General features: G+C 40.3%; 1 long non-coding RNA gene across 2 annotated transcripts in view; it reads right to left on the bottom strand.

Annotated features, from left to right (window-relative positions):
- Positions 1-6528: 6528 nt before the first annotated feature.
- The window catches only part of LOC116061800, an 86778-nt gene continuing 65798 nt past the window's right edge, over positions 6529-27508 (bottom strand). For both annotated transcript variants that reach the window (XR_004107813.2, XR_004107814.2), the window contains 2 exons: positions 18187-18296; positions 6529-6772 (listed from right to left, as the gene is read on the bottom strand). This is a non-coding gene — a long non-coding RNA (uncharacterized LOC116061800). The remainder of the gene's footprint in view (positions 6773-18186; positions 18297-27508) is intronic.

Genomic DNA, 27508 nt, shown 5'->3' on the forward strand with positions numbered 1-27508 from the left:
TTTTATGGTCTCATGCTATCTTAAGCTGAAGCCGTCAGTACTTAGGGCCACAAAGGAAATCAATGGGCAGGATAACATCAGTGGCCTGCTGGTTACTGTAAGTTCAGCATGACTATGTTAACGTTTCCTGTAATGTTGACATCACAATGTTGTTATGACCCACTGAGGGAGAATTTTACATTCAGCAATAGGTTTCTAATGGTACCTATGAGACTGTAGAGCCTCTTAATGTTTGACAAAAGAAAAGTTCTGCCTGTATTATATTTTATGCTTACATCAAGTAATTAGCAGCATTATTTTTTCAGTTTTAATGTCTTTATATAAAATCGTAAAATAAAATAAAAAAAATAAAATGTAAATACTAATACTGCCTTTATGTGGGTAACTTATGTGTGCATGTAGTGTAGGTTATTTTACAAAATCTTAAAAGAAGAAAAAAAACAACTTCTGCCTTACTTTTCCCACATAACTTACATGAGCTGTTTGGGTTGCCATTAATGCATCCTAATGCTACCTGACATTTCTGAACTGTTTTAATATTCCAATATTATGATCAACGGCTCGTAATGCAGGCTGCATGAATTATTTCAGCGCATTTGGTGGAGGCCTGATTATTTGAAACAAGTTCTGTTCTGGACTTGCGGGGAGCCGGCGGATCCAAAAACACCATTAGCCAGGTGGTATCCCATGAATTAAAAATAACAGAACACGGTTTTCCAGTCAGGCTGCTTCCCCACCCCACAAACCCACCCACCTCCTCCCAACCCTAACTTATCTCCACCCCCCCACCCTACACAACACACACAGTGTTTCATGACAGAAGGCCGCTTTTCCTCCAACCTGAAGAAGAAATCTGCCGGAATGAAAAAGAAAGAGAGAGAGAAAAAAAATCTGCCAACTGATCTGGACACAGATACATGCCCCACATACCCTGTCTCACTTGCCCCACCCATCCCCCACCACGGTACGACTGTCATCTAAGGATGTTTTCACAATGTTTTACCATCCAATTTTTGGGGATTGTACTTCAGGGACGTGTGAATTAGATGGCAAATGGGGAGAAAATGTGGCAGAAACACCTCAGAGGAGCTGCGTTAGCGAGCTGTCACGAAGCCTGAGACGGCGCCCGTACCCACCACCGCCAGAGCCGTTTCGTAAAAGGTTGAATTAACATCGAGGTTAGCCTCCACTCAATTCACATCAACTGGTTTCTGCCGCCAAGGACTCAAGGACTCAAGGACTTATTCAAATAAAACCGCTCCATTTAAACCCTGTGACTGAATTCATCTCCAATTTATGTTACATAGGTGGCCTTACATCCCAATAAGCAGCAAGTCAAGAAAGCTAGAAAGAACAGAGGAAGTACAGTAATTGCAAGGAAGACAGCTAAAGGAAAGGACATGAGGAAAACAGATGGCATAAAAGAAAGGAGAAGAAAGATACAGTAAGAATAGGACAGGAAAAGAAAGAAGCCGAGAGAAAGATAGGACATAAGAGAAAAAAGTAAAACAAAGACGAGAAAGTACAGTAAGGTTGAAGAATTAAAAAGGATGAAAACAAGTTATTGCAGATAAACAGATGGGGGGCGGGAAGAAGAAGTGTGAGGAAAGACAGCATGAATACAGGAAGGTAAAGTGACAGCAGGAAAAAAGAAGATGTAATTACAAAGGGAGGGAAAACAAAGCAGGGCAAGAAAAGGGAAGATGAAGAAGGAAAGAGTCTGCAGGAAATATTAAGCAATGTCAAGAACGGAGTGACAGAAAAAACGCCTGTAGTACTAAACTAAAAGGAAAAAAAGAAATGAAGAGATGGAGCACTGATGCGCAACCATAATACAGGAGCCTCCCAACAACACCACGCATACTCTTCACTGCCTGCTGTATATTTAATAGCCACTCCATCATTCTGCCTCCTTTCCTCTCTCTCTGTATCTCCATCCTCCGTCATTCCCCCGCTCATCCACGGCTTGCCCAAGCAGATGGGGATTGTAAGGCTCGGTGGCGCATTCCAGAATCACAATCTGTCTCGGCGTGCTGCGTTTCCGAACCAGAGGAAAAGGCCAGAGTATTTCCCACATTGCCCGCCACATATGCGGCGCTTTAGCTTGTGCCCCTGTTAGGGAAATAAAAATCAGCGTAACGGCTTGGAGTGGCAGCATGTCAACAGAGGCAGACAGAGGGAGATACGAGAATAATTGTTGGGGAATTAATCAGTTGGGAATGCTTTTCCCTTATGCTATCCTGCGTGGGTGAGAGGAACTGCAATCCAGGCCAAATGGAGAATTAAATTTACACCATTACAAACATGTTTATCTTTATCGCTATGCTCTGCGCTGTGGGGGTAAAGTCTGTGTGATGCCAGTTCAAAGCATTGTCACATTTAACCGTGTCACAAACTTATCTCCCTCTGGGGTTTTTGTGTTAGTTTTTTTGCCATTGTCCATCAATGGCATGAATAAACAAGTAAATAGTCTGGCCAAAAACAAGTAAGGGCATGTGAGGTCTTGTCTAGTTTTTTTTTTATCGCAATGCCCTCCTAAAAAAGTGAATAACAGAGTGCTAAAGGTCACCACAAGTCAACAACTGCCCATATGACTGTTAATATTTTAACTTTTGTGAATGCCGTTTTTCCTTTCTTCTCTTGTTAAAAGTGCTTCATAAATAAATTTGTCTTGACTTGCCCTGTGGGTAGCATCAACACATCATTTCCATATTCACCTAATTGTGTCAGTCACTCATCCTCAACAAAACAGCCTTTTCCAGGGCAGAGAGATGCTTCTTTTGCAAATTTCAAAAGTTCAATAAAAAACCAGAAGAAAGAGGGAGAGAGAAAGTAGGGGGAAAAACAGCCTGTGAGGTGGCACACTTGACACTGACAACGGCAAAAAAAACTTGGTGGTGTGAGGAGAAAAAAATTAACGACACTAGACAATTTTTCAGTCACCCTACACACCCAAGGTGAAATAGACGAGCTGCAGCATGACGTGTAAAATGTGTTTGGATCTGGCCTGCAAACTCTGCTGAGGAGCCCATGAAAGATGCATGGGGCCACTGGAGAGGTATAAAGAATTTAGAGATATAAAGGATATATGACAAATAAATCAGGATGCAAATCTTACCGGGTGCCACTGGGAGTTCTCCAATGAAAACGGCCTAAATAATTGAAGAGGAAGAGGAAACATTTCATCAATGAGAAGAGAGCAGTGGAAAATGCTCTTCGCTCCATTTTTTTTTTAAACCTTTCTTCTAGTCTTTTAAACATGACAAAGCAGAATGGGAACTCCACTGAAAGAGGCAAGTATGTGATTACATATAACAGTCTTTGAAAAGCAAATTCTTAAACAAATGCTCGTGACAAAGCTTTCAAAAGCATGAGGGGGTTATCAGAAACCACAAAACATATTTAGCAATTGTACCAAAAACTAAAAAAGGATTGAAAAAAAAGGGAACAGCAGCGTGAGACAAAGAAAACAAAAAGTAAACCAGGATCCAGTTGCACATTTTCCCAGACGCCATCGTGAAATGCCACTCAGACTGTGAAAGACATCTCCATTTCACTCAGTATCATTCTTCCTAAACTCCACAGGTGCTTCGACAGTTTTACTCACTTTTCCTAAAGAAAATAATGCTCTTTTGTTTTGTTTTGTCTCATTTCTATGCAGTTTTGTTTCACATACAGTATATAGATGAAATGATGACTGTATCACCTTCTTTTCTGGTCATCTCCCTTCTCCCTCTTTGTTTATTACTTTCAACTCTAGCTCTCAATTTTGGTACTTCACTGGCATGACTGTGACATTATTATCAAAGCAATAAACAAAATATGAAAGCTCCAAACAAACAAGTTACATATTTAAACTCTGTTTGTTCGCACCAGAAAAAAAGAGGCAGTCGTGGTGAATGAGGAGGAAAAAAACTTTATATAATGACTCCGTCTTGCCAGTTTAGCCAGACGCTCCACATCGAGGGGGGAAAAAAAACTTCTAACGGGAACTCATCACCATGGTGAACCTGGGTTGCCAAGCACGACTTTCTTGGCAACGGCGTCACCAGGGATACTGGCTCCCCGTAGATGGGGTTCATTGATTAGAGTTGGAGCTCACCCCAGAGTCCTTGGAATCATTAAACACTGTAGGTTTTTTTTTTTTTTTTGGAGAGGGAGAATGAGAGCCCAGGGAATTGTGGGAAGGACTCAGAGGTCATATTCATTAAGAGGTTGGAGGCCCTGTTCTGAGTCCAAACTGTACTTCACTCGAATTCATCCACCTTTATGACATCATTGGTGAGAAACTTTTTAGATAACCTTCATTACAGAGCTGCTGGTTGAAGATGAAGTCTGTTCTTATGCTGCTGATGTTGTTTACTGCTTCTTTAATGGAAGAAAACAGACAGATCACTCCTGAGTTTTGGTTATTTGTTTGTGGCCACTGAAGTTGATTTAACAGTTTATTTCTGAATTACAGTACACATCCTGCAACCTTTAAAGCTTGGTTTCAATGTTTTTTTTCTGTTTTTTCTCTTTATTAAATATGCATGACAAAGAAACAATGTAAGTAATAATAATAAACATCATTAAGTATCTATTAACATGCAAAAACTCAGCTAATCCACTTAATCAGGGGCTGTTTTGATCACTTTTATATTGCATGTATATTTACGTATAAGTTCTGGCATCACGTTATTATATTACTGGTGTCAAAATAATAAACTATTATCTTTAACTACTGAAACAAAAACCATGATTTGGTGTCAATCCTTCAGAATTAAAGAACAATCGATTGAGAAAATCATTTCAATTTTTCACGAACAAATATCAAGTGGGAAGAAATGGATTACAGAGGAGACGGAGATAAACATTTCTACACCTACAGCAGCCTCGTTTAGACCAAATTGCAATGCAGCCTCCAGACATTTTGTACCTAGACTAATTAGTTTGGTTAGACTAAACATGTGATAACCAACTCCAAAACATACTTTTTTTGTCCCTCATCAGTTCAACTGAAACGTGACTTAAACAACAATTCAATTCTTAAGACAAAAACATGTAGTAAGTGAAACTAATGACTATGCATAATGTCCTTTTCATCTCACTAGTCAATATGTATGTTTTAAGATGCTTTAAAAAAGGTATCTAATTACCACCAACACTGAGCTTAAATCAAATATAGCAACGCATATACAGTATAGCTATACGCTGAATACCTTTCATAATTAGTAACAGGTCAATGATAAATCAAGTACAACAGAAACATGCTCTCCAGAAAATAAATATAAAAATAAAATAAGCCTCACTTGAGATTTAACATTTCTTTGGTTTTGCTCAGCCTGAGCAGTCACAGCAGAAGTTTGCTGGACACAGAGTCCTGAATGATCTGTCATTCTGTGTTATATACTGGTGCTTATGACTTGACATGGCACTGCTGTGACAAATGCGTGAGCTCAGTGTCACATCTCATACTATAGAGTGACTGACATACCAAAAAACATATACTCGCCACAGCCTGTCTACACTCTTTACATTTTAAATGGAGCGGACAGATCTAATGTGTCTTTGGATGTGGAGCAGTTTCTTGTTGTTGTCTTGATGTGTGTAAGGAATCTGCACTTCACTTAATATTAGAGAGAAACGCCACAGATTTTACAAGATATAACTTGATGTGTTGTATTACTTGACTTTAATGTATTACTCTGCCTGTAAAAACAGCTGTAAAATGTCTTCTGTGTCTCTGGAGGAGCTTCGTCAAGTCTAAACAAAACAACCCTGGTGATGTCATTAGGGTTACCTTGGGCAAAGAGACGACAAAATCAGTTCTTAACTTAATGCATTACAAATGTGACGTTTACCAGGCATTAAGGGTATAACAAAAGTAAGCTATGACGCTGCATTAAAAAGGATCTATCGCTGGGAAATAAAGGATCTAGTATTTTTGGAGCTTGACCTATACTAGGGACTACAATTAAGGATATCTGGGCCTCTGTTGGCTCTATTTTGACCATTCTTTTTAATTTATTTCTTGTAAGTCCCACAACTTTATGGAAGTGCAATACTAAATCGCTGGAGTAGTTTTTTTAAGATAGACGTTGGAGATAACATGGGTTAGTTTGCATGTTTTTCCTGAGTTTTGAGAATGAAAGAGGATTGAGAAGAGCTCCGAATGTCGTGTTTAAGATGAGATGAAAACTCACAATAGCGATAAACTTATGACCTTCTTGCTGCGATGCAAAAAAACAAAATGTACACTTCAATTATAAAGTTGCATAATGTCAGCATGATGCTTGCCTGGCCGGTAACAGGAAGGTGCGAGTCTATCAGTATGTTATCCTGTGTGTTTTTTGTCTGCACCAAAAAAACTAAATCAAAACTAATAAAGCAAAGATAAACAAGAAAAAAACAAAAACATATGAACTGTGTTACCTTAGAGAGTGTGTCATTTGCATGTCTTTCCACTTTGTGTGTGTGTGTGTGTGTGTGTACTCATTCGACTCTGCCTGTGTGAAAGAGGGGCATGGGTGGCAGGGCTACCTTGAAAAGGAGATGAGAGGAACTTCCTCTTCTTGGAGCAGGCACAAAGCAGCAGGCAGTCGAGTGTGGGAGGGGCAGGATAGCGGGTAGACGGGGTGACGGCCAGTGCCAGGGGCGAGGGTCTTTGTGTGTTTTGTTAGCGGCGGCGGCACCCCTCAGGTCCGGTGGACACACGCCTGGTTCATTCGACGACAGCTTTGTCTGCGCTTGGAAGGCAGCCATGAGCCAGGCGCGCAGGTTGTCGTGACAACTGTGCAGCACGACAGACACATTGACACATGAAAATTGGTAAAGACAGTCATCACAGTCCATGTGTTTCAAAAAAGCATAAGCATGTCTTACAAAAATGCTAAATGTTTGATCTAGCCATATTTCAGAGGCAAGAGGTGTTGACACAAGAAAAGGAAAAGTTTGAACTAAAATGTTATGAAGGTTTACAAATACGGCTTTTCCTAATTTAAGAGTGCCGCCAGAAATAAAGCAGAAAGCACCATGTGTGTATTGATGTAGGTGATTGTATGTTCATATAGTAGATTTTTGAGCATTTGTGTACCTACGTTTGTCTAACTGCTTGTCTTTGAACCCCATTCACCTGGAGCAGCCGCACAAAGGAATGTGTTTGGCCGCACTCCTCTCCAACCCTTGTGCATCTTTCAACCCTAAACTATGCCAGGATCTCGGGGGAACAGAGCATCCGTTGACAGCAGGCGCTCCTCCAAAGACATGCTTCTCATGCCCTGTGGAGGCCCCCTGTACAGAAGACTCACCCCCCGTCAAACCCCTCCAAACCTTCGCTCTCCCATGCAATCAAAGACAGCTTCATTATCTGCCGACTAATTTTGTGCCTGCCCCCAAGACGACTCCCAGGTAATGGCGAAGCAGATTTACCCTCCTCCCCTGAACCTCTCCAGAACAGCCGCTCTAAGACATGGAGGCCACAAGGCTGTGTCTCCCCCCCAACAAAGGGCTCTCTCAGGGGCTTGGGTCTGTGCTGCATCCCCCCACCTGCAAGGGGAGGAGAGGGAGGAATCTAAGAGGAGGAGAGTGTGTGTGTGTGTGTGTGTGTGTGTGTGTGTGTGGGGAAGAGATCTTGAATATTGAATCTCCGCAGCAGGAGAGGAGCCAGCACTGGGACAGGCAGTGATACAACATTTGAATGCCCCGACCGGGGACACACCGTCGTGCCTCTCCAATTAAATTATCCAGTCCACAATGGCGAGGCCTCGAGAATTGACACCTCCATTGAGAGTGTGTCAGCAGCTTTGTGGGGACCGACAATTTCCATCTCTGCAGAAATAGATTTGTTCCCAAGGGGAGCAACAATAGCAGGGCAATCCTTCTAATGCTCGTTTTTGGGAGGAAAATAGGGATGAGAGCTGGGGATTTGGAGGGTTTACTTCCAGGGACTGAGAGAATTCTAGTTTGGAAGTGGTAATATATCTGAATAGTCTTTGACAAAATGCAATGTGGTGATGAATGTGTTGTTTATCAGGTGTAAGCCAAAACCGCCCACGAGTGTAACGTTTCAACAAGTCTAATTAAATGGACTTTTTTTTGCATGTGCAAAGGCTAAGTGATTTAAGCAATTTAGCAAGGTTTGCAAGTTTTGAAGTTTATTCAAGCTACATAACTTTAACTAGCAGAAGTGTCAAACTGTATCCCACCAATTGTCAATGTTTTTATCCATCAAAACAAACACACAAATATGATAGACGATTTTTTCAGAGGTTAATGTTTGCTCATCACTAGGACATACTTAAAACCTAATAAGACGTGAGTCAGTCAGTTTATTCTTCACAGAGACAGCAACAGAGACAGTAAGCCTCCTCTGACAGCAAACAAACAAAGTTTTTGGCACATTCACCATAAGTTAAAAATAGAGGGAGACAGGAAAGATTGTGAAAAAGACATGCTGTATTTACATTGGACCAGTGATGGAGTACTCGAGCCAGACTCAAGTTGCTATTCTCTGGACTTGTGACTCGACTTGGAATCACATAGTTCAGCATTCATGAAATGGGACTAGGAATTTGGATGAAGTTTCTGACAACTTTTATGTGTAATATGTCATTAAATGTTTATATAAGATATTGATATACATTAGTCTGTAACTGTTTCATGCAGGGTTAGGGCGTGTGTCCTCCACCTGTGACTGTTGTTCATGATGCGTGCTCGTCCCCTACTACAGGTTCACATTTGAAAGATGCAGAGGGATGCGCCACGGGTCGTGAAGCCATCACAGATTTTACATACACTGCTGGAAAGAGCTAAATGTTCCATTTGTGAACGCACAATTGAGGAGAAGACTGGGACAATTTTAAACTTCAAACGACATCGGTCATGGCTGAACCCAGAACGCTGGTAATAGTGACTCGACTTGGACTCGGACTCGAGACTTGACTCGGACTCCACGGTTGGTGACTCGACCACAACACTGCACTGGACACACCTCAGCCCACTGAGTCACCAGGACACCCACATTCTGTGTATTAAAAGGCCGTTGACATGAGATGTCTACAAAATAAAGAACCTGTCTGACACATAAGCCGCTCAGTGGGCACACAACCACACACATCTCAGGCCTCCAACAGTGCAAACTCACTGACTGCCAATTCCCTCAGGCAGAGTTACGAAAACACACAACCTGACACCTCTGAAGTGAGCGTCACCAACTGACACATCTGCATACTGTAGTTGTCATTCTTCAGTGCAGGTGCAAGTGGGTGTCTGACTTTGAAAGACAGAGACTGCTGCTGCAAAAATTATCACAAGCATTTCCTTAGCAATAGAGCCTGATCGATATATCAGATATAGATGACAGATAAATTAGCTTGTATGTTGGTTGTTGAGTAAGTAAATTGTTTAGAAACAGTCAGTCAGCCATTACATAATCTCTCCACCAGAGAGCACTGACAAGTTTAGTTTTTAAATTGTAAAAAATGTTCCGCTCAGTACATATTATAGTCACAGTTATTTTATAACCAAACTTCTCAAAAATGTTTGCTTATGTTATGTTTACTAAATATCAGTATCAGCCTAAAAAAATCCACTATCAGTCAGGTTATGATAGAAAGTTAACTCTGATGTCATCCAATGTGTACGTCAAATCAGAATGATTGAACTACGTCTTTGACCAATCATATCCCATGGCCAAAAACAAACTGTTGTTTACATCTGAACTCCCCTGCTGTCTCCTCTCTTCTCTTTTATCAACCTTCAGAGAAACCTCCGCAAGTCTTTTACGTCTGCACACATAAAGACACAGTTGTTCGGCTTGACTCAGGCAATCCAAAGTGAATATGATGGACAAAGCTACATGGATAAAACGTCTGTCTTCCTTCTCAGCACTAAGTGGATGCTGCTGAAAAGGCGGGCCTTTATGTCTGACCCCAAGAGGTCAGACTGATACGAGATTGTGTGTGTGTGTGTGTGTGTGTGTGTGTGTCCATCACTGCACCCCCACTCAGCTGTTTTTCCACAACCCAAGGTACCTGGCGACCTGGAGACACGGCTGTTTGTCTGCCCCAACATCCCATAATTTAGGTATTAACTGCCTGTTGATTTAAAACTATCATGAATAATTTGATGAATGCAGTGTGATATTTAGGTGAGTTAATCATAGAAGAACAAAGAAGAACAAGGAAGGTTTCAGGTCCCAAGACAATATTTTTACAGACCAGATTCCTCCACAGACAGGGACAAATTTTAATTTCTGTTTTTCCATTATTGCATGAATAGAAGTTTGTTAACTACCTGCAGAGTGGAAATCATTTCCAGAATTAAAGAAAAATATATAGTTATGTTATATGTTAATCAAATGGCAATCTGAATAGACAAACTCATCTATCAGAATTATATTTGATTGTATTAATCTTGCTACTGGTCACATTTTATTAATAGATTTATTTATAGTTATAAAGTACAATAAATGCTTCCTGATGTACTCTGTTAAGAGAAACCTCTGAAAGCCCAGAGGATTTTCTTTGTCCAATCAGAGACACCAGAGGGTCCAAGTCAAGAGATGAAAGAGCCAGAGGAAAGAAATGAAGAAAATAATTCTCCCCTTTTGTCTCAGTTTCTGGGTCAAGGCCTAATTGATTTCCTGATTAGTCGTCCATCAACCTAAATCACAACCTGCTTTCACACCTGCGATTGGAGTGTGACTTCATAGTTGAGGAATTCATTAATGTTAAGCGGCTTATTTATCGGTTTAACAAGTCTATTCCAGATATTCTTAGGTATAAAATATAATGAAATGTGCAGCAAAATGAAGAGAAAATATGTACGATTGCAAAATGAAAATTATGGAAATTACATTTTCTCTTAAAGTTAATTTTGACTGTTGTTTTCCCGTGAGGAATTTGACATGCATGATTATTCCTCTCTTGACAACAGCTCAATTAACACAATAATTTTGTTTTTCATTTGTTATCATCAGGGGAAATATGCCATAACACAGGAACTTACAGTGTAATACAAGCAGTACTGAAAATATACATAGGCTGCTAGTGACATTCGTGCATTTAATTTGTGGAATGAGGCTCGATTCTCATGTGATACATAGGCTTCAGCACTGCAATTATCTCCTCAAGAGCACAATGTAGGCATAATTTCCCCAGACTGCATAATTATCTTTGAGTAGGATGACAAACTCATCACAGAAGTTTCGGAAACAAGCGGTTTCACTTCAACCAAGTAGGCTCCGTTTCTGAATCAAGAAGAATCTATTTTTAACCCTTTTGTAAAACCAGGTAGGTCAGTGTCTTATTTACGAATGCAGCCTGGGAGAGGGGGGGGGAGTAGTAGCTGCAGGGGGGAAAAAGAGTTGCATCCATCCACACAGTCAGACTTCAAAGTTTGCCAAGAATACAGTGGTGTATACAGCACTTTGGGTCAGCTGGTGGTTAAATCCTTGCTTGAGCGTTCCTGATTCACTTCCACCTACTAAAGAATCAAACTGGTAACCTTCCAGGCACAAACACGTCTTCGCTACAGCTGCTCTTTAAATCATTTGTCTCCAGGAGCTCAAAAACGCCAAAAAATGCCTCTGCATATAATAAGGTTTGCCTGGTGGAATAAATAAATAATAATAATAAATTGTTCTCATTAGGCCAGAGAAGAGGGGACTTAATAACTTCTGCAGAGTTAACATGGTGGTTTCAGCCTCGGTTTCAACGACACAATCTTTTCGTCTTGATTCACAGCCACGTTTTGGTTAATCGAGTCGGGATTGCAGTGACATGCAAAATCTTTTGTTGTTAATTTGCATGTAGCAGCAAGAGCCAGGAATGGCCGAGCGGTAGTGTTGGACTCTTAAGCTGGTTACCAACGATGCTCTTTATTGCATCTGATGACAAAACAATCTCTTGTCAAGCTTGTCCCTGTCGGATATATGCACCAGGCTGTCGTATTCTGACACTTTGCTGGACCCGCCTCATATATAACTTTTAAGGAAAACATCCATAATGTCTTAAAACACACCAAAGTCAAAGCACACAGACATATACAATCACATTTACACTTTTTCACTTTTCAGCCTTAAGAATTCTGATTATTCTGATGAATCAGATGAGGTATTTTTTTTTAAAGAGTAACAATAAATATGAGACAGTTTAATGTCAAGTCTCTTTAAATAAAGATGACTTGTTCCCTTGTATAATATTTATATGTGAAGTTACTTGTGAGTGATCACACAAAAACTGCACGCTATTATGTCAGTGACGAAGATGTCTGGCTTTATGTTTTTCTACGTCTGCAGCTTACAAGGCCGTGTGAGGACCATCTATACAGGCCTCACCATGTAGAAATATTGTCTTATGTTTGGTCTCAGCATAGGTCAATGCTTTCCCTTCAATTTGGCCATCATTAAGGGAGTATTTTGGTGTGCTCATGGTAACCTGATACCATTGACTGATGCTGATCGCTCCCCACAGGGCCCCACTCTCTCTCCCTCAGCAGGCCAAGGCAAACCGAGCTACAATTATAATACTTAAAATAATTCCACAAAAGTGGAGCCATCATTGAATAATTCAGCCTTCTAGTCTTGTCAGGACTTTGCTAGTCTTATGACATCATTCAAGCTGAATATCCTTTAGCAGATGTGTAAGTCAAAAGATACTCAAACAGGAATCACAATTCCCAACATTTGAATGTTTTTCAACAGAGTTTCAAACTGCTGTTCCCTAAAAGCATGTGTGAGCTCCAAAAAGTGTCTTTGACTGACTGAAATTGTTGCCTGCCGCCCTGATCAGGCTTTGCAACAAAGCCCCAGAGTGGTCTGATTTGCACGACTATGTAAACAAATCGTGTTTAATTTTACATGAGTATTTGCTTGGCGCCCGACACCCTAAGAGCACGGCCATATCATTAATAAGCCAGACTTGCTCATCAGACTGTAAATGGCTCACTTCATGTATAAAATATCAGAGGAATAGAGTGGCCCTGCATTTCTAAAGAGGCCTGAATGGACCGCTACATTCTAAGCTGGAATTTATGGAGCACGTCAACACCTGGACTTGGCGCTGTTTACTGCGCCACTCCCACAGCACCTAATGGATGATGAAGGGCCAGTATGGACAAGTTCTTTTGTTGATCCCTGGACAGTTCTGAGTTTAAAACTGTCTTTTGGGAGCCTGTCTGCTTCTCTGTACACAAGGCTGTTCACAAAGTTTATCAACCAGATGCTCTGCAGCCAAAATTAGCTTGCAAGTAGTTATGTGCAGGAGCTAGCGTTACACTTACTTTATAGCTAATGATGTTCTAAATGACGGTACACAGGACAATAGTCTTGAATATTTCCCTCATCATTATCTTGATAATTTGTCAAACCCACAGAAGTGTAAAGTTTGTTCCATAAATGCTACTGAGCACTGCTATCCATTAATAGTGTTTGAGAGGATGCTGTCCAGTCGTTTTGGACAAAAAATATTCTAATAGCAGGCAATGTACTACAACACTGTCTCCTAGAAATTGTGTGTATGAGAGATGAGACATGAAGCCATCCAGATTACGTTTTTATCAACATAATTAGGAAATGTTCACTGACAACATATTTTATTTGTTTTCCAACAATATCCACTCTCAAAATACACTACCCACTTTTAGCAACTACAGCATTAGTATTCTTTTTTATGGTTACTGTATGTTTAGGCACTCATCGAACCGGATTAAAGTCAGGAAAAGTGCGTGGTTTTGATTTAAGGTTGAAAAAGTTCATGTGACTTGAACGATTTATCAACATTTAGCGGAAACCACAATCTTTCCACTTTAATAGTATAGGGACTGAAGTGTCCATTAATTGAAAAGTTTGCAGTTTTGAGGATTGCTAGTTGAACTATGGACAGGGACCCAAAATGGATGTTGGGCATAAAACAAAATAGTGTTTAATAAGGCATGAGTTCGACAGTTATGCTGCTTCGACTCAGTTGAGCTGAGTAAGTTTCAGAGGGTCTGTCTTTGTAAGGGATTTGTGCAGCATGTTAAGTATGTGCAGACTTCCAGTTGATATTAACTATTAAGCATGACAAGTATCAAGCCCACACGTTGCAGATGAATTTGCAGAAAATCATAGAGTACATGTCTGTTTTTCTATTCCCTGGATTTTTGCAGAGTGGATCACACGAGCTTTTTCCCCTCAGCACCCCATGTGTCTGTACTGCGGTGTGTAATTGTAAATAAAGAAGAAGCCACTCATGAATGCTCCCACTGCATAGATGATGTCCTAATTGAGAGATGCAGTGAAATGGTTATAGGGTGTTTTCATTTCATGGTTCACTCCACACTCAGCGTGCGCACACACACACACACACACACACACACAGCCCTGTGGTTTGCATCATGAATAAATTGAATATCCTCCTACTAAGCTACTAAATACATCTCCAGTGTCACGCTACAGTGGCTTGGGTGATGCCTGTTCTATACAGATTGTTGCTTTCCACCAAGACATATAGTAAGAATATAAACATTTTAGGGCATGTGATGTTCCCAAAATACACAGGTTTTATGTTTTTTTTTTTTTTAAGTAAATAAAGTGCATTTGCAGCGAGGAGTTGGAGTCCAAGGTGATACAATCTAGAATTCAGTTAAAGTCACATAATATGATAATAAAAGTGAATATAACTTCCTGCTAGTATTTGGTTGATTTTGATTTCATAAATATAATCTTCCGATGTGGAAACAGCAGTGACTTTAGCAGTTCCCCGCCTCCAGTTATAGAAACATCCATTTTTGTGCATCTTCTGATGAACTGAATTAGTCTCTAAACACAAATTGTTAAATTTAAGTCCTGAAAGTTTAGCACATCATTTTTGACAACACAGCCTGTATTAAGCTCTCGAAGTAAATGCTCATCTGCCATTCTGAGAGGTGTTAAAACAAACTGCAAACATAACTCTTAAAAAATTAGCCACTAAAGCAAGGATTGTAAACTAAACCACGATAAGGCACTAAAATATGCAGCCTGCAATATACACTACTGTAGAGAATTTGCCTATTTTAGAATGTCAAAGTCCTTCATACACAAAGCCAAGCACAGGAAGTGTGTTCAAAGCAGCCTGACATCTCCAGGTCTACAAACTAGATGCCGATCAGCCGAGCGAAAAAAAGACACAAACACACCATTTTAAATTTCTGAATTTCCATGTAGCCCCCCTAAATCTGGGGGTTAATCCTGTGAATATTTCAACAGACATCCATTAATTTGGTTGTTATAATGCCTTATATATAAGCCTCACATAACCTCTTCTCCTGTTCCTACCGTACTTTACTGCATTTCCTTGAGTATTCTAACACTACTGCAGGAGAAATGCACTTAAACAGGAAGAATGGTTCACTGGCCATGTAGCTTGGTCTATACACCATTTGCCAAGACCTACGAGAGAGTGCTCATTGTTCTCTGTATTAGTGCAATGTTCATTTGGGGTTCTCCAAGGACAACATTATTTATGCATCATGGCCAAAACAGAAAAAAGATAACATACTAAAACACCAGCAAATGAACTGCATGGGGCAAAAAAAACTTCCCTAACCAAGTTTTATGAGAACTTAGTACTGTGTGTGCAAGGTTGATTTTATGTGTGTGCGTACGTGTGTGTATTACAGTAGTCACTGCAGCACACAGCCAGAGGGCTCAGTGTTTGATCCCTGGCTGTAAAATGGATTATCTGGTGGCAGGAGGGTGAAAGGATAGCAGTGTGTTAGCTTTGGAAAAAAAAAAAAAAACTCAAGTGAGTGCGGGGGTGTGTGTGTGTGTGTGTGTGTGTGTGCATGTGCATGTGATCTCAGCAATGGACAGCCCAGGGGACAGGGCGGCCCCTGAGGAAACGTGTCTTAAAAAGCTCTCTATGGCTCCAGCTAATGCTCACTTTGTCACCCAAACAGGGCGGGAAAGATAATCAATAGCCTTTGATAGCTCCTATTAGGGTTTTAACAAGCTTTTCCTCACGCTGGGCTGCTCTACTGAGGAGAAACGAGGAGAGCCAAACAAGCCTTCATCATCCTGTCCCTGGTAACCTTCCTCTCACTGCACACCACATGCTCTATTTCATCTTCTGTTAGCACAAGATTCCCAAATCTTTCATATCAGGGAACCCCAAATAGATCCACACTGAGCAATGGATGTGCATTTGATTTGTTTGTGAGTATGTTTGTGGTCTGCATTAATGTCTTTATGTCATACTACAAGTTGGGAGAAATCAGAAAGAACAAAGCCTGTGATTAAAACAGCCATCCTTATACATTTTCCACCCATTCAAACTTATAGTTATGTATCTTACTCGTTAAACTTGCTAATTTTGTTAGGAACATCTTGGACAGCCTTTTCAGCGCAGGTGTACTAAATTTTCCAACTTAAGGAATAAGATTTACTCTCACATACACACACAGACATGCACACACCACCACAAATTTCAGCCTCCCAATAGTAACTGGTAGGGGAGCACCTATGCTAAACTAAATCTAATTTGGCACATCTGCGTTTGTCACACCATTAGAATAATTATTCCCTCCTCAGCTGTTTTCCTGCTGTTTTCTATCAATTTCCGCCCCTCAAAACCAAATGATCTGTTCATTTCAAAGCTTGTGTGGGTTTTTACCGTTAAATCTCAAGCCACTTCTCTCAAAATCAGCCCTTCACTTAGAACACATAATGCTAATGACCATAATTAACCCAAAATGGAACTCAAATAATTACGGGCCGCGAGAATTGCTCATTCAGGAGAACAGTAAATTAATCTTCCAGAGAGCCTGATCAAGGTGTATTGTGTTTTATCCCTGCTAACACTTAATCTTCATTTACTAACAAGCTGTATCAAGTGTAGCTGAGCATCACTGTAGCCGCAGTCACCTTGACACAACGCAAACAGGTCGCAACCAAACCCATTAGGTGCTGTGGGGAGACTGAATGAATAATCATTTCTTCTATTTTAACAAATAGCATCAAGAGCCCCAAATATAAAACACTAGGATTGTAACAGCCTGTGTGTGTGTGTGTGTGTGTGTGTGTGTGTGTGTGTGTGTGTGTGTGTGTTTCTGCAACTGTTTCCTTAAAGAGCAATGTAACACTAGGCTGAAAAGCAGTATTTCACTGCCCTCTGGTTGAAAGTTTAAAACTTCTTTTACCTTTGACCTCACCTGTCTGGGTGTGCTCAGAGGTGGACTTTGTAGAAGCTAGTTAAGAGGTTAAACCTTTGGATGTCAGCAAAAAAGCAGGGGGCAACAGTTTTGATACATTGCTGTTGTTGTGTTGACCTGTTAATGCCTCACACAGCCAAACTACAACTCACAAGTTCAATTTCCACTACTTGACTACAGTCTGAAAACAACCACACAAAAATGGGTTGAGCCAAATCTGATATGTAGCAACCAATCAGAAAACGCATTTAGATTACATGACCCACATGTCATCATTACATGTTCAACCTCATATGTTTGAAAAACTGATTTTGGTAGATAAGTCAGAACTGCTGTGACATTCAGTTTCCTGAACAGCTGCCATGTTTTTCTTCTCAAGTGCAAGTAATTTCTTCCTCCATTCGGGTGTAGGAAGGGTTATTGTTGACAGATAACTCAGTCCCAATTTTTCCATGCAACTGTAGCAAAAACTGTAGGGTGCCAGGCTTCACCTGTGCATTACTTCAAAACAACTTTCATCAATGAACAATATACGTCTATTCTTTTATTCTGAATTCTAGTGTTTCTTTCTAAAAATGTATTGATATTGTCACCAGAACTGTTATTTTTTAGAAATAGGCAGCTATTTCTCTACGCAAACATTTTTGTTTATTATGACCTTGGTGAAGGCATGACGATGGTTTTGTGTCACTGATGCCACCCCCCTCTTGCTATTATCCAGGGAGGAAGGCATGATGGGTAAAGGATGCGGTGTTTGTAACCCAGGTGGGGCCAATCTTGCCTCCCAGCGAGATCCAATAAGAGCCATTAGAGGTCTGGTCTGGTTCATTTGAGCGTCACAGTTAACAGCCTTACACAGGGTGGGACAGTATACAAGGAGCAACAACAGAGCAACAGGCATATTCATTCATTACACAGAGACGCAACTTCAATCACATTAGATTTAGGTTTCCTCTGGCACAGAAAAGCATTGCCAAATGTATAAACCTTCTTCACTAATGTTTATGTGTATTCAGCATGTGTTAGTGTTACCTCAAACTACACCTCTTGCTGCTGAAACTCAGTGGTTTCGGGCATCATGCTGGACGATGATGATGATGATGCAGTAGTGGAAGAATGGGCGAGAGGAACCTGCTGAAAGGCTGGAGGGAAAACAGAGGCTGATCAAATGAAATCTCATCCGTCTATCTACGTTCCTGGTTTCCTCTTTATCTCATCCTGCAAAGGAGGGAGGAAAGGGCGGATTTGTTATTTTTTATGGGGTTTACAGTAATGCTCAGAGGGTGAAATTATTCCTGGAGCTCCGAGTTTAATTATTTCCTCTCGTATCAATACAGTCCACCGACGTAATTTCCGTGTTGATCTGATTAAAGAAATATTACATTCTGCCAGGGCATGGGCAAATTGACTTTGGTGGCAAGGTCTTGACAAGAACCAGACACGCAGCTTTATGCATCAGTAACAGTGTAACCATATTATCCATGCACTGCTTCCTTCAGTGAAAAGCAAGATGCAGGATGTTTCCAATGAAGACAAAAGAGGAGAGGAAGGAAATTCAGGATGGAAGAGACGGTGCAGACGTGCAAGTATACACCTTTTCTGAAAATACTAATGCCTTGTCAACAGGACTCTGAATACATCAGGAATATCACGACTTACATTACGCCCTCATTCCAAAGACTTTTTCAAGAAATACAGTATTATACAAGTATATTAGTTATAAACTCAACATTAGCAGAGCCTAACATGCAGTAAACCTTGTTGTTGTTTTCATTATTTTGATCATTACAGCTTGACCAACACATCAATTTGCTGATACTCTGGATCAATTTTGGCCATTCATTTCATCCACAAACAGTTTGATGGAGTATTGACCCTGACCAAAGCAACATAAGTCTGATTTGTTGCTTTCATTATTCAACCCATTTTCTCTTTATTGTCATTCCTGATTTTATATACCTTAAATGTATTTTGCTAATCTTGTTTTTATGCCTTTCAGAAGAAAACTTTTTACCGTTTCACTCAGGGTAAACTGCTCTGGATAAGAACATCATGTAGTTGTTGCTTTATGCAGTGGTTCTTAATCTGGGAGTCAGGACACCAATGGATAACAATGAGGAGCCATAAGATGATTTAAGGGATAAAGAATAAAGCCGGACCAAAGAAAACTTAAAAAAAAGAATTATTTAATTGTTTTTATATAACAACATAACATTTCTTTATAAATATCTTTAAATGTTATGGTTTGATAAGACTACACTGGGGTTAGAAATTGGTCTCTTATTGTATGGCTGATTCCCAAAAACTAATGATTACAGTTGATTTTTCACATTGCTTAAGTTTTTTTCTACTGAAAATATCACAACATGAGGTTGTGTAAGTTTAGCCTCTTAACCAGAATAGGAAAAACACCACAAAATAGGTACAAAAATACAGACACTCTTTATCAACAGCTGTTTTAAAACAGTGTTTTAGGGAGGATTTTTCCTTTAACACTGGCCATCAACTGGGTTACTCCATGCATGTAGAAGAAGCAAAAAGAATACAAAAGAGTCAAACAGAGTGCAGGAATGTGAGTCAGAAAGTGTGTAAAAGGAGATGGAGAGTGAGAGAAAGAGAAAGAGTTGGGGGAAGGGAGGGGGAGACGGGGCAAAAGAGTGCAGCCATGTGCTGGGGTGTACACCTGTACCCAGAACAGGTGTTTTCCGCCCCACTTGCAGGCCCCCTGATTAGGAACCGCCACGCTTGCCTTACCCCGTCAAAGGCTAGCTTATCCCCCATCAGTGCAGCTCAGGCTCTGGGTAAAATGATGGTTAATTAGCCAGCAGAAAGCCACAGGCTGGAGGTTGATGGAACCACCCCCTTCCTGACCTTGCACCCTCTATTATACACACAGATCTGTGTATATTGTACACACAGAGACCAGTTACTGTAGCAAGCAGACGAAAAGCCATAGCTGGGAATGAGTAGATCATGTAATTTATTGTGGTTTTCTAAGCTTTAACTTAAATTTTAGGATGCATGAGAGGTTTCACTCGGTTTCATAATCTTTATCTTCTGTACTATTGTCAGAGCGGTTTGATCCAGCAACCTTCAATAACAAACTACTGTCATACCGAGTTACTATAAATGATAAAGACTTCTTTGATTAGCTATTACAAAAAGACAACCATAGCTGATGTTATAAGAGTGAAGGGATTAATGGAGCACACTGTACTTTATACAGTATAACATGTCTTTTTCCTGGCTAATCTGCACATACATAGGGAAGCAATCAAAAGAGAGAGTGAGAGAGAGAGAGAGAGAGACTATAATTATGCGCAGCTGCAAAAGCGGGGGGGGCCAAGAGAGGTTGCATTATCCAGCACTAAACACTTTCACCTGCGCAGCTATGTTACCCTGCGTTAAACACTTTCACCTGGACGGAGCCACATTTTCAAGTTTTAATCATATTTCCACCAGGGAGCCGAATTACTGTGTAGAAATGACTTTGTACTATATGTACAATGGTGGTATGAAAAAAGATTTGGGGGTAATATATAGAGGCATTTCTCAAAGAGCAACAGACTGAGCTATTTCAATTTGGCCTGGGCGATATGGCCAAAATCTTCTTTCCCTATATAGGCCATTTTTAAATCTCAACAATGATTTATATCACGATATAGCATGTTTTCAGATAATCCAATAAATAAATAGTCAGAATTAACCACATGGTAAAGCCTGTTTTTGTATACTCATGTGTGAATTAAAGGTACAATATGTAACATTTCTGCATTAAAATGTCTAAAAACAACCATACTATGTTATATATATTTGTTTGAGTTGTGTTCTTACACTATCCCAAATGTTTCCACCAAATGGCAAACACAGAGAAATCTGTTATTTTATTTTCAGACACGTCACGTTTCATTTAGTCGCCCGTCAGTGGCGTCATATAACCTTTCACCCTCTAGTTACTCGTAACTTCCGTCAAAACACGAGCACCCAGGTGATATGTTCAAGAGTAATTGTAAATCATACAATGTCACAGTAAAAAATACTTGTAACCATAATAATGCTTTTTCTGCCACAAGGCATAATTTTGTGATTAACTACATGCCACTTTGCAACACAGTAATACAACAGAAACCTTATTTGTTGATACATATCAATATCGATCAAGTTTAACGTTACTACAATGTGTTGGTTGACAAGTAGCTAACATTAATGCTAATGATTGGTGGATAACATTATAGGGTTACAACATCGTTCAACATGCTCATAAAGTTATTTTTAGTATGATTGTTTTGACCACGGATAAAAGCAGCGCCGGGCTAACCCACGAATAAGTTCCCTAGTAACGTTAACATAAGATGTATAGATAGACGGCTAATCTAATGCTAATTTAGCCAGCTAGCTAGCACACCCTGGTCTGTCTGCCTCACTCCACCCTGGCGCAAAGACACTTAATTTGGGATAAGTGCTGACAACACCCCCGGGACATATATAGCTAGTTATTGTTAGCCCCTAGCCAGCCAACAGCCACCCAATATTACAGCAATCCTTATCTGGCCAGCACTTAACTTTAGTGCCAGATGCTAACGATGCTAACGGCAGTTTAATGAAGCGTCGGGAAACAGGCCATGTCAGAGCCAGGCATCCAGTCAAAACAGCAGCCATCCACAACGTTAGCTGCGTCTCCGTTAGCGCTACCGGTGTTTGTGCCAAAAATCTCCTCCCTGCCGAAATTCTCCCCCCTTCACGTTTAGCTGTCTTTACAGTTAGCTAAATTAACCCGACAAAAGGTGGGCTAAGCACCAAAAAGAATAGTTCAGATTACAGAAACGTGAAGGGGGAGTTCGTTCTGGGCAGCTTGGAGATGTTCTGCTGCTGCGCTGCTGGCTAATGTTAGCTTGCTGGCTCACTAGCTAACTGGTCACCTAGCTACCAATACAGATCAAATCAATAACGTAATTATGTTGGGGACAATGCAGCTATGTTCTTAGAATGACATGAATAAATGTTACTAAACGTAACGTGAATAAACTTGAATGGGTGCACTCGCCCGTGAACAGATGCATTCTACCCAGCAATGTGTTTAACAATAAAAACTACAACTCCCATAATTCCACGCAACTTCCCAACGTCATCAAATGTCTGTGTTTACAATCCATTGTTTTGGTTGAGAGACCCCTAGTCTCCTTTTTACCTTTCCAGGCAGAGTAGTACTTCAACTCTGTGTCTCTATAGATGACGGGAGATGTAACAGCAGCATGATAACACAGTGCTGCCTAATCCTGCCAAGTTCATGGAGGAAGTAAACACAACACATTCTGTCTGTGCTGAGGTATTTGGGTTAAGAATGCTTGTTTATATAGCACCCACAATATCTTTGTTTATATTGAAGCATGAGTTTAAATACTCCTTCAGGAAGACAGGAACTTCAGAAGTTGTGGACGGCACTACAGTATTTACAGATTGTGGTTAAACTGTACCATCTGCCTGAATTCTCCTCATTTGAGATTCTATTAAATGCTTCTGTGTAAGTGATCAAAGTCTCCCGAACCTTCTTCCATTGCCTCTGGTGGAGCTTTGGTGGGATGGTAGTCGCCAAAATGGGAAATCCTTGCTTTTTTTTCTGAAAAAAAGAGAGAAGATTTTCATGATTTTTCGCCACATTTAGTTGTGATGTTGTCTTACTCTTTTCCTCATTGCTGTTGCTGAGTTACTTTACTGTGGCCACTAACTAGGGGTGTAAGAAAAAAATCGATACACTTGAGTATCGCAATATTTTATTTTGCAATACTGTATTGATTTTCAAAATCAATACAGTATATACAATACTTTTTTTTTAACGTTCAACAATATTCATGTAAGACAGTGGTTCATGTTTATGTTGTGTTTAAACCCCCTACCGCTAGATGGCTATGCTGAGACACACCACTAGTGTCCTTGCCTAACAGTGCCTAGCAGTGCCTGACTTTTTGCTAGAAGTTAACACTGTAGCTATGGCTGAACTTTGGCCTACTTTAGCATATAAAAATTAGCTCACTAAGAACATGTGAACCACAATCCCAAACTGGCAGTTTGATTTTCTGTGTACTGAATTGTTTACCTAAAGTAAACTTCTTTGACTTCTATGAACATCATGTCTTTTTTTAAATGTTTTTCTAAAATTATACTTTAAAAAAATCCCAATATATCGCTTATGCCCAGTATCGAAATATATTGCAATATATTGAATCGTGACCCATGTATCGTGATACGTATTGTATCGCCAGATTCTTGCTAATACACAGCCCTACCACTAACTCCAAGCCCAAAGCAAAGGGTAACCCCAAAATAGCCTACACAAAACGGAAAAGCCTGTGTCTGACCAACAGGGGGGCTTTAGGTTTGAACACAGAAAGGCACAGACAAAAACTGACATAGAATGTTGGAAAAAGGTTTTCAGTTTTAAAATGTACACAATCCAGCATCCTGTATGGCTCATAAAAAAACAAAAAAGTGGCATGTTTACTCTCAAGAAGAGCAACAAAAGCCAGTTAAAGGTATGCCAAGCTGAAAATGAAAAGCAGTGTATTATAGAAGGCTAGTGGACAAAAGCAAGTCAAGACAAATTTGAGAGAACGGTAGTACAGTATGATGCTATCTAGGGAAGATAATGTTCAGGATGGGGGGAGTGGAGAGTGTCAGACTGTACAGGGAAATTTGGGTTTTGGCATGCATCGCTCTCTATAGAGCTACTGGTGCTCACACATCAGAGCTCCACTTCCTCCAGGCATACCATGCAATACACAGAAGTGATTAAAAAACAAACATGTATACAGCCCTTCTTTATACACACATACTTGTATGGATATGCATACACAGATTTGCATACACACAACACATTTGCACATTTACTGTACATACACGTCTTCCCTCCAGCCAAGCACTGCTCTACAACCTAATTAAGAGAACATTTAAGTTTGAGGCGATGAGGATTGAAAATAAGGGCCGCTCTGTGGGTTGGTTGGTGTGTGTGTGTGTGTGTGTGTGTGTAATCATTATAGATCACATAGTATCTGCCTAAAGAATGAAGCCTGTTGTCAGAGCGTCAGGCGGTTGTCCTCTTACCCTAGAGCCGAGGTCGGCATTTTATTACATTAAATTCTGGACTACTCTTTCATATCTCCCATGGCACTGTAACTGACTAATTTGTATTCACCTGTTTTATTCAAATCTAGTTATCTAGTATATATATATATATATAAATAAAAAAAACTAGACTGCAAAAGGGTTCTCGACTGTTGTAGAAAGTGGCTGATCTTTAATGCAATATCTACATTGCCCATTATCAGCAACCATTCATCCAATGTTCCAAAGGCACATTCTGTTTACTAATCTGATATCATTTTAAAAGGCCAACTGAGAAAACATTGGAGAACCCTTTTGCAATTATGTAAGCACATAACGTAATCTGAAAACTGGCCAGGACGCCAAAAAGCAGAGAAATATTAAACAAAGAGGAGAGAGCAGACGCTAAAAAATACCTGCTGGCTCAATACTGACGCTCCATATGCCCAGCTCTACTCTTGACTGCCCAGCCTGTATGCCCACTCCCTCACAGGCCTACACACACACACACACACACACACACACACACACACACGCTTCACTGGGGACAAGCCAGCAAGAGTAATCCTGGCCTACTTTTCAGCCTGGAGCATACTTTAGTACCGTCTACACATGACCGCTACAGAGAAGGAGAAAGGAGGTGCAGGAGAAGTGAATGAAGAATGAAATGAGACAGAGGGGAAGTTAGGAAGAGGGTGGAGGGGTGGAGAAAGATGGAGGGAGCGGTTAGAAACTGGAAAGACTGATTGAAAGGAAAAGGATGACCAAGAAGGGATGACTGTAGACTCAACCTCAGTTTTGAAGGAAATGTCAAGCTGTATGACACAAGGGGGGGGAAAATGAGAAAAAGAGAGATGGAATGAGAGAGACCAACAGAAACAGGGTTGGAGAGTCAGTGAATCCTAATAGAAACCAGTGCAATAGTAGAGTCCCCTGCCAAACGAGAAGGGGGGGGGAGGCTAGCCGCTCTTTTCCAAATAAGTGTATTAGTTAGGGCCACTTCCTCTTGCCGTGAGTTCCTGCTGCATATTCTGAGAAGCCCCAAACCGCACGGGGGAATATTTTTACTCTGTTCCGATGGACACGTAGAAAAATGATACCTGGAATATGTAAATAAATTATTACATCACACACGACCGCCATGAACACATACATGCCTTTTTACTTATTGGCTCAGAACATGTATTAAGACAGAAAATAATAAAAGAGTCATGTTTATTTATATGCATGCAGGATACGTTTGTAAATAAACTGATATATATATTCAGGCACCGGTGAGTCACGTGCGTCGCCGGCCTTCAGTGGGGTACACGTGCCGTAGTTGTTGTTTGCTTTGACTCAGGGTGTAATTACTGTGTGTATTCAGAGACTGTACAAAATAAATTTATGAATCATGTTCCCATACATCTGGGGTCTAGTAGTTTCCTGAAATCAGTTGCCACAGTAAGTAGCATGACAAAATATGTTTTATGTAGTAAATGAGCATGGATTTGTCTTGAAACATCATCATTAAGCTGGAAGCACGAGTACCTAAATCAAGGACACATGGCAGAGAGGACTTACATTAAATTATATCACTGAAATGTCACTCATCTATTCTGGAGGAAGAAATCATTCATTAAATTAAAATAAAATTAATCAAATACAGAAACTAATTGGCGACAACAACGTCATAAAGCTATGCAGCTATTTACACCCCCACCAGACCAAACTGTACACGACTTGCATTAATTATAACTATTACAACCAGTTTTATACAGAAGGGAAAGCATTGGAACAAAACAAGTAGTGGAATCTTTTAGAGGGGCCGGATTACATTTTTGTCAGCAAGGAGCAAGAAAATGTTCTGAGCAAGCATCAGCTTGGCCTTTTTGTTGCTAAACGCCAACATTAAAAAAAGGTAATTGTGACTTGCATATTTTTATTTTCTTTACCTTGTTCTTCAAAAGACATCTTTTATCCTGCAACAAATACATACTCCTACAAACCGTATTTACTGTACACAGGGGGTGGACAAAGGTACAGGAATACCATGTATTGCAATCCAATACCACGACAAACTAGGGTTTCAGAAATTATTCTAGAGGAAAGGCACACATCATTTTAAGCACATTATAAGCTAAGGTAGTCTTTGCTGTTCAAGGAATTATATTATACAATCCTATCACCATACAAGAATATCAATGACAATTCTGCAAAACGCCAGATTATGTTTAATACCAACATCTAATGCCAAAAAAATACTAAATTGTCTGTCTACAATATCTGTGCATTGCAACTGTGATTAGGGTTGGGGAAAGATTGTGGTTTTGGCAAATAAACTATGGTAGTTAAGGTTTAACTATATGTTTATGATTAGGTAACTAAAAACAATTGGCTACATTTAGGAAAAGATTGTGATTTTGGTTAATAAAAAAGCAAATGTTGACTGCAGGTTTGAGACGGGATGCAAACTCCCGACGCCCCTCCACCACTCTGACGCCCCAGCCCAATCTGCCGGCGATCTGATTTTGCCGTGCAGCTTAGGCTGGAAACCTGTACGTTTATCTATACTGCTTCAGTTACACATTTGCGGGAACCAATCACAAACTGGCTTATCCACCTGGCATGCTATTGGCGGGTTCAACACGATGACGATAGGGAAGCGAAGGCAAGCAGCTTTTTGTTTACATTCAACATGACGGCCACCGAAGCGCAGCAACCCGTTGATGCCGCTGTCGCTGCTGTTTTAAAAGATTTCAAAGGCCTTCTCTGAAAACGGAACAGAAACTTGCCCTGGAACAATTCCTACAAAAGAAGGATGTGTTTGCCTTACTACCGACTGGCTTTTTCTTTTTTTTTTTTTTTTTTTTTTTTTAACTACCGACCGGCTTTCGCTCTGCCTCGCTCTGCAAAGTCCGTCACCCATATCGTTGGTCTGATTGGTTGAAGGACTATCCAATTGCGTACAGTCATTTGAACTATATGCCCGTTGATCACACCTCTTGTGCAGTAAAAAATACAGAGCAGACTCCCCAGACTAATGTTCAATCTTAAAAGATTGAGCTTGGTCTGGTGATAGCCAGACTAACTTCTTCCTGCATTGGCATGGGATGTTGGCACTTGACATAAATTGTGCGGAGTGGAATCATCCAATATGGGAGTAATTCCTAAAGACACTTGGCTGAGATTATATTATACTGCCAGGCATTTCTGTTACTCTGTCCACCCCATTTATATTTACACTCAGGACTCTTTGTGCATACAGTCAGGCCAG

The sequence above is a fragment of the Sander lucioperca genome, chromosome 15 (assembly GCF_008315115.2).
Source record: "Sander lucioperca isolate FBNREF2018 chromosome 15, SLUC_FBN_1.2, whole genome shotgun sequence".
Lineage (NCBI taxonomy): Eukaryota > Metazoa > Chordata > Actinopteri > Perciformes > Percidae > Sander > Sander lucioperca.